Source organism: Trichomycterus rosablanca, chromosome 21 (assembly GCF_030014385.1).
Source record: "Trichomycterus rosablanca isolate fTriRos1 chromosome 21, fTriRos1.hap1, whole genome shotgun sequence".
Classification (NCBI taxonomy): domain Eukaryota; kingdom Metazoa; phylum Chordata; class Actinopteri; order Siluriformes; family Trichomycteridae; genus Trichomycterus; species Trichomycterus rosablanca.
This window is the reverse complement of record NC_086008.1, coordinates 6,548,806-6,564,076: the sequence shown is the minus strand read 5'-3', so window position 1 is coordinate 6,564,076 and position 15,271 is coordinate 6,548,806. Positions and strand designations below refer to the sequence as shown.

The following is a 15,271-nucleotide window of genomic DNA, read 5'->3' as shown; positions in this document are numbered from 1 at the left end:
AAAAAAATGGTGCAAAGACAGCACCATTTCTCCAGGCTATCAGCCAGACTGTTCAGGAGTCCTTTGTGAACTCTTCTCGCATAACAACAGATAAAACTGATACTATCACAAGAAACAAGAGTCAGCACCAGCGAATGATTCTGACTGACTCCATGATCAACCTCTACCATGAGTTCATCAACAGGAACCCAACTGTGAAACTTAGTTACTCTTCCTTCTGTGCTCTATGTCCCTTCTATGTTACAGCACCAGTCATCTGATAGAAAGACATGTCTGTGTCAGTATCATGAAAATGCTTACTTAATGCTTCAGGTTTTAAGGTCATCAGGTGTTGTGAAGTCAACCAAACTAGAAGACAGTTTTCAGTTAATTTGTTGCTTTTCAGCAAGTGAAGCCTGCCTTCTTCACACCTGTTTACGGTGCTTAAACAAACACACTATTCTGGCACCAGAGAAAGGTGAAATCACTGTTGAATGGAAGTAATGGGAGCGAGTTCAAGAAGAAACAGCTAGTGGGATCCACTTCAATGTGAAGCTGAACTTGCACAGTGGGAATCTCTCTGAGCTGCTCCATCTACGTATATGAGGAGAAACTTAGAAGTGAGACCACGACACGTGTGTTTGGTTCACAATCAAGCAAAAGCATACAGAAATACAATTGAGACCTGCAATGAGAACACTGTCATCATACATGTTGATTTTTCAGAATTCTGGAAGTGCCAGTATGCCTTCATACTTCATACATTTTTCATAGGCTATAGATGTTGTTGTTACAGGGTGGCTTATAGTAATGCTCACCTCTGCAACAGATCAAATTAAAATATTTAAACTAGAAACTTTGCTGAGACATATTGACAGTAGTCTCTTTTTTTTTTCAGAGACCTACTGAATGGAGAAAGGAGAGCCACTGGATTGATTCTGAAACTTATAATTAACTAGCTTTTAAAAAATGATTAGTTAGTTTTCCAGTTCAATTAATTTATGCCAAAGAGAGACATTCAGAGTTCTCAGTCATTAGTTTTCTTTGGATGCCAGGTATATCCTAGTCTCTTAGTGTCTGCCTGGAGATCCTGTTAAAAGGTGTTCTTCGGGTGGTTTCTCTTCCACTTTCCTTGAGGGTTTCATGTCAAAACTAGTCTGATCTCAGTTGTTAGTAAAATACTTTATAAGTTTTCATCTCCATTAGTTATTGGTCAACACTGTCAGTTGCTTGTCAACACTGTCAGTTGTTGTCAACATCAGCAGATTAAGGTTTTTGTCTTTTTTTCAAAGAAATATGTTACTGTTTGTTCAGTTTATTGTGTTTATATATTAAAACTCCAGCAGAACTACATGCAATGGTGTCTTTTTTGCTTAAGAATATTGATTGTATATGCTTAATATTAACAATAAATATAAAAAATTTAGGAATTTCACAATGGGATTTTTCAAATTAGTGTGAAATTTGAACAAAAATGTATACAATTAATTGTATTACTTAACTCTGTTACAGAACACCGTAATTAGATACTTGAGGTCTTTACACTCATGTAGTACTGATCAAATTAAAATAGCATACTTTTTTGTGTGTCTGACGGAGTTGACATTAATCAAGTTATGAAGTGAAATAATGTCAATTTTGATAAAAACTGTATTAGGAAAAACCTGTTCCCTTTCACAGTTAATTAGTTGAAACCTTTGTCTATAAATATATCAATTACAAATTGATGTAATATTTTTTTTTTAAATTGAAGAAATAAAATTCATTTTGTCCCTTATCTCAAGAATCAGTGAAAAAATTATAGATTGTTTTAGATCTGAAAACTCTGCTGCTACCAGTACAACATTTTTTGCTATTGGACTTTGCACTAACTGTATGTTTAATCTATATTATTAACAATTAACGCAGGTTATTTATTACCTTAACAATTGATACTTTGTGTACACTTTATTTGCATTCATGTATGATGGTGTAGTCTATTCTGTTTCTAAAAAAAATCCTAGAAATGCTGACTATTCTGGAGATCAGTTACATACAATACAATGTATGTTTTGGCTAATATACTCATAGATTTTTTTCTTACTGCACTGCATATTGGTACTGAAAAATGACTAGCATGATTCGTCACTCCACAGAACAAAATTCCACTGCTCTACAGTCCAGTGGTGGTGTACTTTACACCACTAAGTCCCATGCTTGTTATTGTGCTTGGGGATGTAAAGCTTGCATGCAGCTGCTTGGCCATGGAAACCCATGCCATGAAGCTCCCAGCACACAGTTTCTTTCTGATGTAAATGCTGAAGGTTTGGAATTTTGTAGTTATTAAGTCAGCGGAGCATTGGTGGCTTTTATGCTGTGGTTCCTAAATGCTTCAACTTTTCAATAATACTACTCAAAGTTGATCGTGGAATATCTAGAAGTCATGGACTTCGAATTCAGTGAGCTTCTCTTATCAGTTCTTTCACAAATGTTTGTATGGCTAGCTGCCATTTTTATACACTTGTGGAAATGGGACTGAATGAAACATGAATGATTAAAAGGTTGTCCCAATGGTTGTCCACACACTGTCATAGAAATAACCCTAATAACTCACAATAACACCAACTCGGATTTTATGTTTTATTAATAAACATTTAAAGACGAATACAACAGAACTAATAAGTTTGGCTCGATCGAAAACACAATGTAACGACCGTTAAAACTTGAATGTTTGAAATAACGGTCTTTCCTCGCGCACAGTCAGTCGAAAAGCTCGAGCGCCCATTTACCGTCAGTCTACAGGTAACCCAGTCTGAAACAGTCTTAAACAGTGTGGCCTGCAGAATATATTTTGTCTATTTTATTACCAGTAACAAAAAGGTAAGTGTAAAATAAGATAATATAAGTAAATGTTGCCATTTGTAAAAACTCTTAAATGAGAATATAACGCGTGTTGGTGTAACCTTAGCTTAAAGCTATTTAGTCTAAACTCCAGGGGTAAATTCGACATTTTAAGGTTAAATATTAAAGATTAGTCTACGACAGTCAAGTTGCTTGTTTTGATGTATATAATTTTAATTCATGGCGATTTGAATTACAAGGCGTTTAAGAAAATATAATATTTTTATTTTTACATTGTAGGCTAATTAACAACGAGAGGGTCTTCTTATATATATATATATATATATATATATATATATATATATATATATATATATATATATATATATATATTCAAAAATAATCATTAGCCGCCTGTTTGTGTTCTCATTTATACCAATTTATACCAACTCAATTCCAGTCATAAATAAAGAAAAAATAATTTAAAAAGAATATACAAGGAAAACAAATCTTAGTCCACAGTCTGGCTTTGACTGAGAAATGATAAAAATATGATTCACAGTCATTTAACTTTAATAATAATTAAATAATCAGATTAACCTGGTGTTTACCAATGCATGTCAAAGGACACTTGTTTTTGTGACCTCCCTAGTCATAAATTTCCAAATCAAATTAATTTGGCACCTATAAGACATTAAAACATATGTTTACCATTATTGATATAAACCAGATTCACTTACAAGGTATGGTCTACAAAAAACATTGATTTTACAATAGTGTTCATAATGTTTCTAATACTATTTTACATACAATTACATACATACAAGTTTACATACAACCTGATATTACAGTCTAAATGTCCCCACTGTAACAACTAACATGATTTGTTGAAATAAATCAGTCTGGCAATGGTCAAAAAGCCATTTTGTAAGGTTCTGGGACTCTATTGAATCACAATTTGAGCCATTATATCCAAAATGAACAAAATTGATGATGTATGAATGATTTATTATCCTACTACACCAAACATGTTCCACCTTTTAGAAACCTACTCTATACTGCATATATGAATGACATGCACTTTTTAAAGCCATCTTAACTTACCTATTAGGTGGTGGCATGATGGCTCAGCTGGTGAAGGAACTGTCTTGGGGACGCTGGTTTAGTTCTTGTCTTCTGTCGAGATTTTTGCTGGTTTCTCTGTGTCCACATGGGTTTCCTCTGGGTACTCAGGTTTCCTCCCACCTCCTAAAACCTGCAATGGTTGAAAGGCTGTTGTAACTTGCTCTGTAGTTTAAGTTAGTGTGTTTATTGTTAAATGAGTGTGTTGTCCTGCAAAGGCTTGGCAGTTTTTTGGTTGCTTAATAAGTTGCCAGGTGATGGGCAGTTAATTTTTCTTAACAGAAGCATGTGTTTATATTTCTGTTAGAGGTAGTTGCCCTTACGAAAAGGAAGAGATTGTTCTTTTAATGCTGGAGTATTTTTGTAAGGGAATTTTATTTGTTGAAGTTGTTGCTTTTTAACATTTTAAATACTATTGCTACTACTACATTTTTACCACTAGATGGAGCAGTCGCTTTTTAAAAAGCAACGAGCTGTACTTGTGAGAACAATGTGGTTGTGCTATGCGCTAAAGTCAAAAAATCTTTTTTATGTGGTAAATAACTTTTCTAAAATTCGATAGGTAATTTCAATAGATGACATAAGGTAAAAAGCATCAAAAGCATTTTTTTCAAAGAAATGTGTACTAATTATTTATTGTAACATGGTTTATTACCACCCATTCACTTTTTATAGTCATTCAAAGTCATAAATTGCTAATTCTGTGAAATTGACACACAAGGAGTTTACACACACACACACACACACACACACACACACACACACACACAAAATATTTTTTAGAATGAACAACACAGTGAATCTTGAGGCAAATAGACTGCAAGTTGAAGAATACCACCTCAAGTTCCACTTTCATACGAGAATATGCTGCTTACATCAGATCACATCAGCAGCCAACCAGCTGCATAAAGCAACAAATATCAAGGTTTATCAGATCAGGCAACTAATTTTCCAATTCAAAACAATGCGTCAGTGCCTACTGTTGCCTCAAATTCCTGTTCTAGGCTGACATGAGCGAAACCTGGTCCTTAGCTGTTGTACCCCATTCACCTCAAGATTTAAAGTCTTGTGCATCCAGGATTACTCGGCCATTCTCATTTCATGTCTCCCATGTAAACAATACAGACTGTTGTGTTAAAAAAATTGCAGGAATCAGCTGTTAAACAAAAACATTTTGTTCCCGTTCTGTGCTTAAACCATGTCTGAATAGTTTTATTTTCTGCACTGCTGCAGTTTGACTGGCTGATTAAATATTTACGTAAGTGAGCATGTGTACAGGTGTTCCAAATAAAAAAACCAGTAGGTATATATAAATTTAGTTTTTTTTACAATAAAGATCCTGCATACTGTGGCCAGCATCCCTATTATCCCTAATATGATGAATATTGTTTATTATGAAAACAAATATATAATAATTATTGCACTAATTACAATTAAAGAACATCAGCATCTACAATATTACTTGGACAAATCCGTTTTTAACAGCATTAGAACAGTAAGGGTTTTTTCTTTATTGCATAGTAAAAAGTAAAATTATTGCATGTTGCCTAACTTAAAAAAATTTATATTTTTAACAATCATTTGAAATTGTCATTTGCCACAATCATTACATAATTCTAATCAATTAATAGATTTTTTACTGTGGTTAAAATATTTAGTTTAAGTTTAATTTCCTTTCATGATAACTGTATGTGTGGGGCCATTCGTAGCTTAGTGGTTAGTACATAACCATATTGCTTACATTATAAGAGTGACATACAACACAATAACAGTCCTAGAGCCCGGGTTTGATTATTGTTTCTGGTTTCTTTCCACCTATCAAATACCTGCTGAAGGTGAAATGGCTGTGCTAAATTGCCCCTAGTTGTGAGTGACCCTGCCCAAGATAAAGTAAAAATTGTTTTTAATTATAACTATATAGAACTATAACTATACATTTTTATTTTTCTCTTTCTAGGCAAAATTACAGCTAACTTTGTAGTCAGGTGTATATTTCTAAGCGATATTATTTATTTACAGGTTAGTGAAAAATCCTTGTTATGTGTAGCTGAATGGCCAAAAACACTTTCCTATTTTATCTTTCTATATTTAAAGCCTTCAAATTCAAGAGGTCTCACTGCATATAGGATACGTGGGAACTGATGCTCATCAATGAAGCACTTTGTAAGTCCCAACTTCAGGCCACACTCCATGTTGATCTTTCCTTGGTTGAAATTAAAAGGGGAAAGATGGTGGCAGGGTCAGCTTTTGAGCCTCATCAAAAAGTTGTTTCTTCGAAAAGAACTACAGACACAAAGACAATGATTTGTCATAAGAAATAGCCCTTGTAATTTCCAATTTCATGGGAGACAGAGAGGAGGTCGAGCCAGTCTGCCACAGCTGGGGCCGTGTGTGTCTACTGCAGGCCAGGCCTTTGTCCAAATACTGCGCCATGGGCCTCTCAGTGGTGAGAGACTGTCCTCCTGACACTCTGACACCCGAGTGTCAGCAGCGAGTATAAGCTGCAGAATCACAGCCATTCATGAAGGGGACACTTTACAGGCAGCTCAAGGGCTTGTTGTTAGGGTAAAGTTCAGAGAGGCAAGTTGTGCTGAGATTTGTTGGTGTCATGCTTGTTCTGCCCTTTGATGTCTCTTCAGGGCAAATATGGGCCTTTTCTCACAGTCTTTACATGTGTCAATCATTTCAGGAAAAGTCTTGGGTTAAACAGTTGTGTCTTGTCAGTGCCACTAGTGTGAAATCAATGATTTTGTAGACAAATGGTAACATATAAAATCTACTTGTTGAGCACCTGAAGTTTTCCTTTTGTCCAGTGCCATGCTGATTATAGATGCATTGGTGCTTTTGCTTGAACTGTTTTAAAGTCAAGTGTTATAAGGGTGAAATTGCTCTTTGACAGTAGAAACAACCTTATTGATCCAGTCACACTTAATAGATTCACATTGACAAATAACATGTGCATACACACAGGTTTCAGGTCAGTAGTTATGTGAATGCCACTGGCTGCCAAAGCCCTCAGTGAATCTCTTTGCATCACACAGAAAGCAAAGCAACCACACCCATGCACATCCACACTTCCTATACTACCAAAATTAAAGGTAACGTTGGCTCTTAACGTCAGTGTTGGACAAACATGAGAGCCCCTTTGATCAGGCCAAAGATGAGCTCTTGATGTTGATGGGTAAAAGAGATGAGAGAGAAAGAATAGGTTGCACCATGGAAAAGGAAGTGAGACCAACCTGTCAGTGATTTTCTATTGTCTTTGATGAATTTTGATTGACAAGACACTAAGAGGCCATAGCCTAAGGGAAATGTGAACTTAATTGCCCAATAATCAGATTACCCAGAGGCTCTTTCAAGGCCATATTGTGTCACTCTAAACAAAAGTACGTTTTTTATATTGATGTCCCAATTTTATTTATTTCCATTTTTAAAACCATTCCCACATAAGAGCTTAGATTATTGGACAGCATAGATATTAAGCTATTACTGACGACTCCTATGAAGTTGACTTGTTATGCAAAACAAAATGCTTGGGTAATTAATTCATGAGTTAATATTTGAAATGTTACAGAGATTGTCCATAGATTAAATCAGGAGATATTGTAAATTTTATCCAATATAAATCTATTTTTCGGCATGGTTTTGGATCAGGACATTTCTATTTATGAGTTAGTGCTGAGCAATATGACTCTTAGTGTAGCAGGTATCATTCGTACCTCTTTAACAACTTTCAGCTATCCACTGATTTGCATTATATATTTAATGGTTTCAGCATTCATCTTTGTTAATCTTTCCCTTTCATTCATTGATGCTCAAATGCGCAAACATATTGTGTAATATGCCAATGTCTTCAAGTATCATTGTAGATTATTATTAACATGCCCTACCTTAGCCTACCTTTTTTAGTATTTGCAAGTTTTTTAGTGGGCTTCATTGAAAACTACATCTGTGCCAAGCACCTCTATTTCTAGCCCTTCTAGTCTCCTTCCTCTGGCCATTTTGCCCATAGCTCTCTCTTTCACCCATTCTCCCCCTTCTCTTATTTTCTATCCTTTTCCACCAGCTTCTTTTCTCTTGGCTCTCAGGGATTCAATTGAAGAGCAATGAGGCAGCTAATGTGCAAAAAGATAGAAATTTACTTGCTTTAAGTTCATGCCGCAAGCCTCTCTCAAAGAGTGTATTCAGAAGCCCACCGCTCCACAATATGGGCCGATTGAATAAAGTCTGTACACAGGTTCCTAGGGGCTACATGATGCTTCTGTTTACGGCCCATTTGCTGTCAAAGCTTTTCTTCCTCTCTCTCTCAACTTCATATTTGTATCCCTTTTTTGAATGACATCTCAAAACCATCCAGCTGTGGAGGTCGAAATGAAATGCATTGATACAGGCACAAGAAATCACACACACACACACACACACACACACACACACACACACACACACACACACACACACACACACACACACATATATATACACACACACACACATATATATATACACACACACACATACATACATACATACATACTTTAAATACATATGTGTGTGTATGTGTGTGTGTATACACATAAAGCATATTTTTGTGAGGATTTTAGGAACCCCAGTAATGGCCTGTAAATGCCTCTAATTCAGTGTTCTACTGAAAATTTTGCGATAAAGGGACAAGTAAGGTTTTTTTTTTCCTTTTAACCCTCAGCCTCACACTTACTACAGCTAGGAAGACCAACAATCAAAAGTTCATTCACAATCCACTCCACTCTAATGCTCAGGCAACAATTGCCTTTATAAGAGATGCAATCTTTTTTATTGACTGTAACACTTTCTCATGAGATAATATATATGTGACCTAACAAACAAGATGGTTCAAAGAAGCATTTGACCCCAGTAGAATGTCTGCTTCTAACGGCTAATCTCAATCTTTCTTTCTTTCTCCTTCTCACTCTCTCACTTGGCTGTCCTTTTCTGTGTCGTCACATAACAGACCTAGACCTTCATTTCTATCTTCTGATTATTGCTCAGATACATTGTAGACATATTCTAGCTGTTCCTGTGATGTATAGATGAGAATAAATGCAGAAAATCTTTTTTAAAGAACTAGTATGTATAAAATGAGATTATTTAAAATACAATGGGGCCAAAAGTTTGAGACTGGTGATCTAATTATTTTGATTATTAATCACATAATCAGCACGATTGTTTGTTGAAAAATAGAATGTTTAAACAAAACATTAATTTTTGAATTGCTTAATTATATTAAACACTACTGAACACATTTGTGAAATCCACCATGTCAGTTCCTTTGTACAAAATATAAGATTTCTAAGTTCTATGCTTATTTATTAAAGCACATGCTCAGATGACTTTGAACATGTGGATTTGATCTACTTGTCAAAGCTCAATTAAGTTAATACATTTAAAACAACTTCGTAATGATTTTGTTGTGTAGTAAAGGATAATTGGGCTCTTCTGTCTGGATGGATACAACATATTATAGGATATTATTATATAGGATCCTTACAGGTGTCCATAAGATCCACTAATATTTGTTAAACTACACCAGAATAATGTATGAAACCATTTAAAACACCTTCATAATCAATTATCAATTTGTAAATACAACCTGTATAAAAGGACACAACATAAACAAGAAACTTAACATGAAAAAACTTTTTTCAGGTTTCATGAGTTATTTACAATAGAAAATGCATTTGCATCCCACAATTCAGACATTTAAAATGTGCATGACAGCACTTGTTATATAAAACTTATAAACATGCATTTACTGGCATACGTTCTTGTTTAAACTTTTTCCTCCCGTCTGTCCTAGTTTCTGGGTAGCCCCCTGGTAACATTAATGTATATTGCAGCTATTATTTACAGTAAAAAAAAAAGAATTCAAATAGGCACTAGGCCCATTGTTTAGCCACAAAACATTTCTTTTATACTGCTTTGCCTTTTTCTGTCTTCTCAATTCATCCAAAGGCCATGAATTCCCATAAAGCACTCAGGAGAAGAAAGAAAGGGCACAAGACTGCAATTTTTTCAGGCAGGGTCTTCTGTCCTATTATGTGCACTGGGAGAAATCTGTGTGATAGGCTTGGGGACAGATTGCAAGTAGAGGTCTCCTTTTGGCTTGCTTCATTCACTTTATCACTTAATTTATTTGAAGTTTTAATCTAATTATTAACTATTTTTGGAGAGATAATAGGCTTTAAGGCTATAATAAGAAAGTGGTATCCCAGAACTCATTGGCCATTCAGAGCTCTGGCACTGGGGCCAACTTTAGGGTGGAGTGAGGTCCCTGACAAAGCCCTTGTCCAAAAATATTTTGTCAAGTCTTTTACATGTCATTCTAACAGGGCTTACATTGGGGCACTGAAAAGAGGCGAGAAAGCTGCTTTTAAGGCTTGATTGGCAACTGCAAGCACGCTAAATGCTAATGAGGCCCAGATGGATAGAAGATTAGTGCGGACATATTTTCCCTGCTTTTTCTCTCTATGGCCACAAAAGTTTTGCCTGTCTGTCTCTGTAACCCCCACTCCCAACCCTCTCAGCGCACCATCGTTGCCGTCTGCCACCCCTGCTTCCAGCCTTAAGCCTCTTTTATTGCTCATTTCATACTATTAATAACCCAGCTAATAGGACCCCCTATTCACACTAAGTATGGGGACAGTAATTAATTCATGGGATATGGCCCCTTGATCTGGCCACTGGAGGGGCCATTGAGGAGGGCCACTGGAGGAATGAAAAAAGTGAGTTTGTCAACACTTCTGAGATGCACAACGCAATTTTAATGGACATGTGAGGAAGTGATAGCAACATTTACATTATATCATTATGGATACTTGAACACAAAGGAAACAGACTGGGAATAAAAATGATGTGCTTGATTTTGTGTCTTCCAGAATTGTAATGAATGAGGTTTAAAGTACTTACAACTTTCATATGTAACTAAATATGCAGGATTCTTTTTTACTATTACTATTTACTACTACTGTTTAAGAATGTAAATACATATAAGACAAAACAAACATAATTGGACAAAAAGATAATAGGTTCAGCTTATATGTGGAGCTGGTGGGACAGAAGGTGTGGTGTACATGACAAAAGCAAGCCATGAAATTCAATTAAGAAAGGGTCTGCCTGTGATTTCACAGCCTTCATGGAAAAGAATAGCTTTTGATAGATTGGTACTCCTATTTACACCCCATCTAGGCATTGCTTGTCATTAGCAAGTGCCACACCTCCAGCTCCTCCTTCTCTTTTCTCTCCTCCTCAACTGCACTCCATCTCGCTCCATCTCCCTCTCTGTCTGTCTCTGCACCCCCTGCCCTCTCAGCTGGTTGGAACGAAACAAGTTGAAAACAGAAGACTTTAAACCTCGCTCCCCCTTCATTTTCTCAAATTTGGTGTTTGTCATTTAGGTTCCCGATACATAATTGCCATGAATTTTAGCACCAATACAAATAACAGATAAGTTAAATATAGATTGTAAATGTAATAACTTATTAATAATTTACCCAACTTGACTGGGTGCCAATCTATTGCAGGGCTTTGTCTTATTGGTTCCCTGTCCAGGGTAGTCATGCCTTGCACACGTTTTTTCCCAGTGGAACTGTACCTGCCATGACACTGACCAGGATTAAGTGTTTAATAAAAATGAAATAAAATGGTACATCATATGGTTATTTAAATGTTAAAGTCTTTTACATACTGATTTTGGGGAAGACTTTTTTATTTAAAAAAAAAAAGTTTAAAATAAGGTTGAAAAACAATGACTATTGAATTTTTTGGCTTGGTTTCATTGCAGTGACAATGTTTTGTTAAATTTTAACTGTTTGTTAATTATATTGGCTTAAATTATAATTTTGTCATAAATTAAATTACACTTAACAGCTTCTTAATGTGGTTAAGAGCTATGATCTCTTACAGCTCTAAACCTGTTGAAAAATCAAACATGATCATGTTTTTCCTATAGGCTGTTTACCACCTGCAAACTTTAAATGCTGGCCCTTGTTCCTAAACAGTTTTGTGTGCATGTGGAGGAATATGTAGTAAGTAGTATGGTGTTCATACACGCCGAAAAGTCACAGGATATTGCACTGCATGTTTTAGCACTTTGTTGCTTGTCCCTGTTTGACCACTGTCTATGGACACTCACCATGGCTACCTGTGAGCACCACTTAAGATACTTCAACACAGTCATCTATCCATAGTGATTTGGTCCTTATCTTAAATGCATTGAAAGTAAATTAAACAAATGTGTTTCTTTTGTATGCCAGGTATATAACTGTGACTGCAGCCTAACCAAGTGAAATGAGGACAGACTAAAAATCATAATGCTGGGCTTTTCTGTAGTTTCTGTAAATGCATCTTGAATACTGAAAATTCAGAAATGTCTTCAATTAGCATTTTGCTAAAGTTATTACACTTTAAATCCATCTATTGGATACATGTTACAGCAGGTTTGGCAATTAATTTGTTTAATTTTAATCTAAATTAGTACCTAAATATTGTAATTTTCCCTGATGGTGATCTCACTGATTGCTATGCTTTAGGCTAGTCCTGAGAGGCTATCAAAGCATATTGATATAATGTAAGATCCTTATTTAATTGTGTATGCAAAACTGAAGAAAAAAGAATTCTAACATTTAATGTGTTAAAGTGACATTTTAACATATGCTGGAAAATTAAAGTGTAGAGAATGTTTCAGCTTGTGTAAAAACACCAATACAGGCTATTCTTTTGATGGGTTTGAAGGGCTCTTGCTAAAGGCTGAGAAAGGTGACATGCGACAGAGTGAGAAAAAGGAGAGAAGGAGGCGTGGAGTAAGACTACTTTAGCCCTGACAAATGAGTGTGCTTTTAGAAAGTTCCATGAAGTTATGATCCCTCAATGAGTCTCTTCACTGTCGACCCTGTTTTCACTCTTTGTTACTGATAGGCTATTGGGTAACTGATGACTGGGAAGTAATTAGGGCCAGACTTGAATGTTGGCAGGTACGGGCAGCTGTCCTTTGTAAGGGTCTCAATGTGGGGTGTGTGGATTGAACTGGGTGAGTGTGTGTATGTGGGTGTGAGGTGGGGTTGAAGTCTGAACCCATCTGTTTGCTTGAACAGCCACAGCTGGGGGTGGATTCTGGGGCGTTTGGTTGGGTTTCAGGCGTATTATAGTAAATGACTTCAGTTTAAGAACTTAATTTGCACTGTAAACTAATACATGATATTATTTGATGATAATGAAAAAGAGTGTAATATGGCAAGTGTCTCTGTTATTGCCATATTGCTTATATGCTTTTATGTAATTGTAATAATTGTACGGCAGTATATATTGAGTTGGCCTGTACCATTTCTTTTCAGTCCCTTTAAATTCATTATAATTCCCTCCCTTTTATATTAATCATCTGTCTCTTGTGAAGGATCCTGAAGATGTTTCTTAAACCTTGAAAATTCCTAGAGACACCATTGGGAGTATCGTCTGGTGGTTCCAAACCTGCAGTGTAGCAGCAAACCTGTATGGGCATTGGAAATTTCACACAAAGGCCTTAGCAATCTCATCAATGAATTAAAATCCTACAACAGTGTATGGAAGGCCCTTTATGTTCAAGCATGACTGTGCTTCTGTGCACAAAACAAGGTCTATCAAAACATGAAGAAAAGTTCGGTTTAAAGACACTTTAGTGTCCTGCAGAGAGCCATGACCTCAGCCCCACTGAACAGCTTTGGAATGAACTGGAACATCAATTGAAGCTTTCATTACCAACATCAGTGCCCAGCCATACACAAACTCTTTTAATTGAATGGACACAAATTTCCACAGACATACTACAAAGTATCTCAAAAGTATGGCTGTTGTTTTAGCTGACACACAGAGGTCACTCTATTTTACTACCATTTGCAAGATTTGTGGCATTTTAATACAACAGCAAGAGTATTCACAGAAATTTATTTACAACTGAATGATAGCATGGTGTAGTTAGCTAATAACTAATGGGTAAGTGCAATGCTGTGCTATGATTTTGGCTATATGTAGCAGTGTAATCAGGTATGGAATAAGCCGTTGATGTTAGTATTCTGACGATGTTGAACACTGTGATTGTGAAATTGTGACTGTGCCAGACTGTAAGCCGTGCATCCTGGGGATTGTAGTTTGCTACATAAGTTCACCTTCTTTCAACAATTTCTAGGTTTCCCAAATCTCCTATGTGCTGGATGATCAGGATAAGAACAATGACATTATGTCTTTAGGTGGGGGTCCAGAACATCCTCGGCCGGGACCCACAACCCTTCCTCCAGACAGTATCACTACCAGGATGTAGAGGAAATTTTTGATAATCTGATTTAGATCATGATTGTCTATACAAGACTGAAGGCTTTCATATTTTTTACTCTGTAGAAGAACCTGGCTGGCATTTTTTTAACTGAGAGGGGATAAACTCTGGACCTGGGGAGAGTAACCCTTGCAAGAGGTCTATAGTAAGTCCCAGGGTTGGTATAGTGAAAGCAGAGTGACTGTGTGCTTCCTAGCAAAATACCTCTGTTAGGTGATGATATGCTTTGGGAATGTGGTCGTGACTTATGGTGCCTGGAATCACTGGTGGAGTGGCACTGGACCTGGAGACATGGGTCTAAGCAGTTCTTCGACCATCCTATAATTTTGGCCTTAGACCAGAAAATGTTGGGCTTGTGTTTCTTGAGCCTGGAGAAGAAAAACAATAGAATACCTAGGTGACTTTTGCTCAGCCCTAATGGTCACCCACTTGATTTCTGGGTGGGAGGTATTTTCTCTCCATGTCCATGTTTATCATGACCATCTTGGACTTAAGACATAAATTGAAAATGGTATTGTGTGACATTTGGCAGATATGGTAATGGAAAATATTGTAATCGAGGGCAATCTTTTATTTAAAAAATGAAAGGTTTTTAACTTTTTTACTAACTTAAGTTAATAAACTTTGTTAGTTGTATTTTATTCATAAGTTTTATTTTATTTATTTACGTTAACAAACTTTTTAAAAGGCATGCTGTTTTTTATACTCAGCTGTATCTACTCATTTCCAAATTGATTAATTAGAAGATGGGAGATGTTACATGACCATTATTACTTGTAAAACCTGATTCTGTTTACCATGATTACCATGTGTTTAGAAACCAAATAAACGCTACTAATGACTGGTGTTGAAATGGCCTACCCTTAGTGAGTGTAGAGTGTGCTCTTAGGTTAACACAGTAAGGAAATGAACCCCACTCCCCTCCACAGATGAGCAGAGCCTAATTACTGGTTTAAGTTTCCCCCATCCCCTCCTTTCTTGGCTCTCTCTCTTTTGCTGACAACCCTGCCCCAC

General features: G+C 36.2%; 1 long non-coding RNA gene across 2 annotated transcripts in view; it reads left to right on the top strand.

Annotated features, from left to right (window-relative positions):
• The first annotated feature begins 2,722 nt into the window (after positions 1-2,722).
• Positions 2,723-15,271, top strand: part of LOC134335550 (uncharacterized) — a 44,190-nt gene continuing 31,641 nt past the window's right edge. For both annotated transcript variants that reach the window (XR_010015612.1, XR_010015613.1), the window contains exon 1: positions 2,723-2,838. This is a non-coding gene — a long non-coding RNA (uncharacterized LOC134335550). The remainder of the gene's footprint in view (positions 2,839-15,271) is intronic.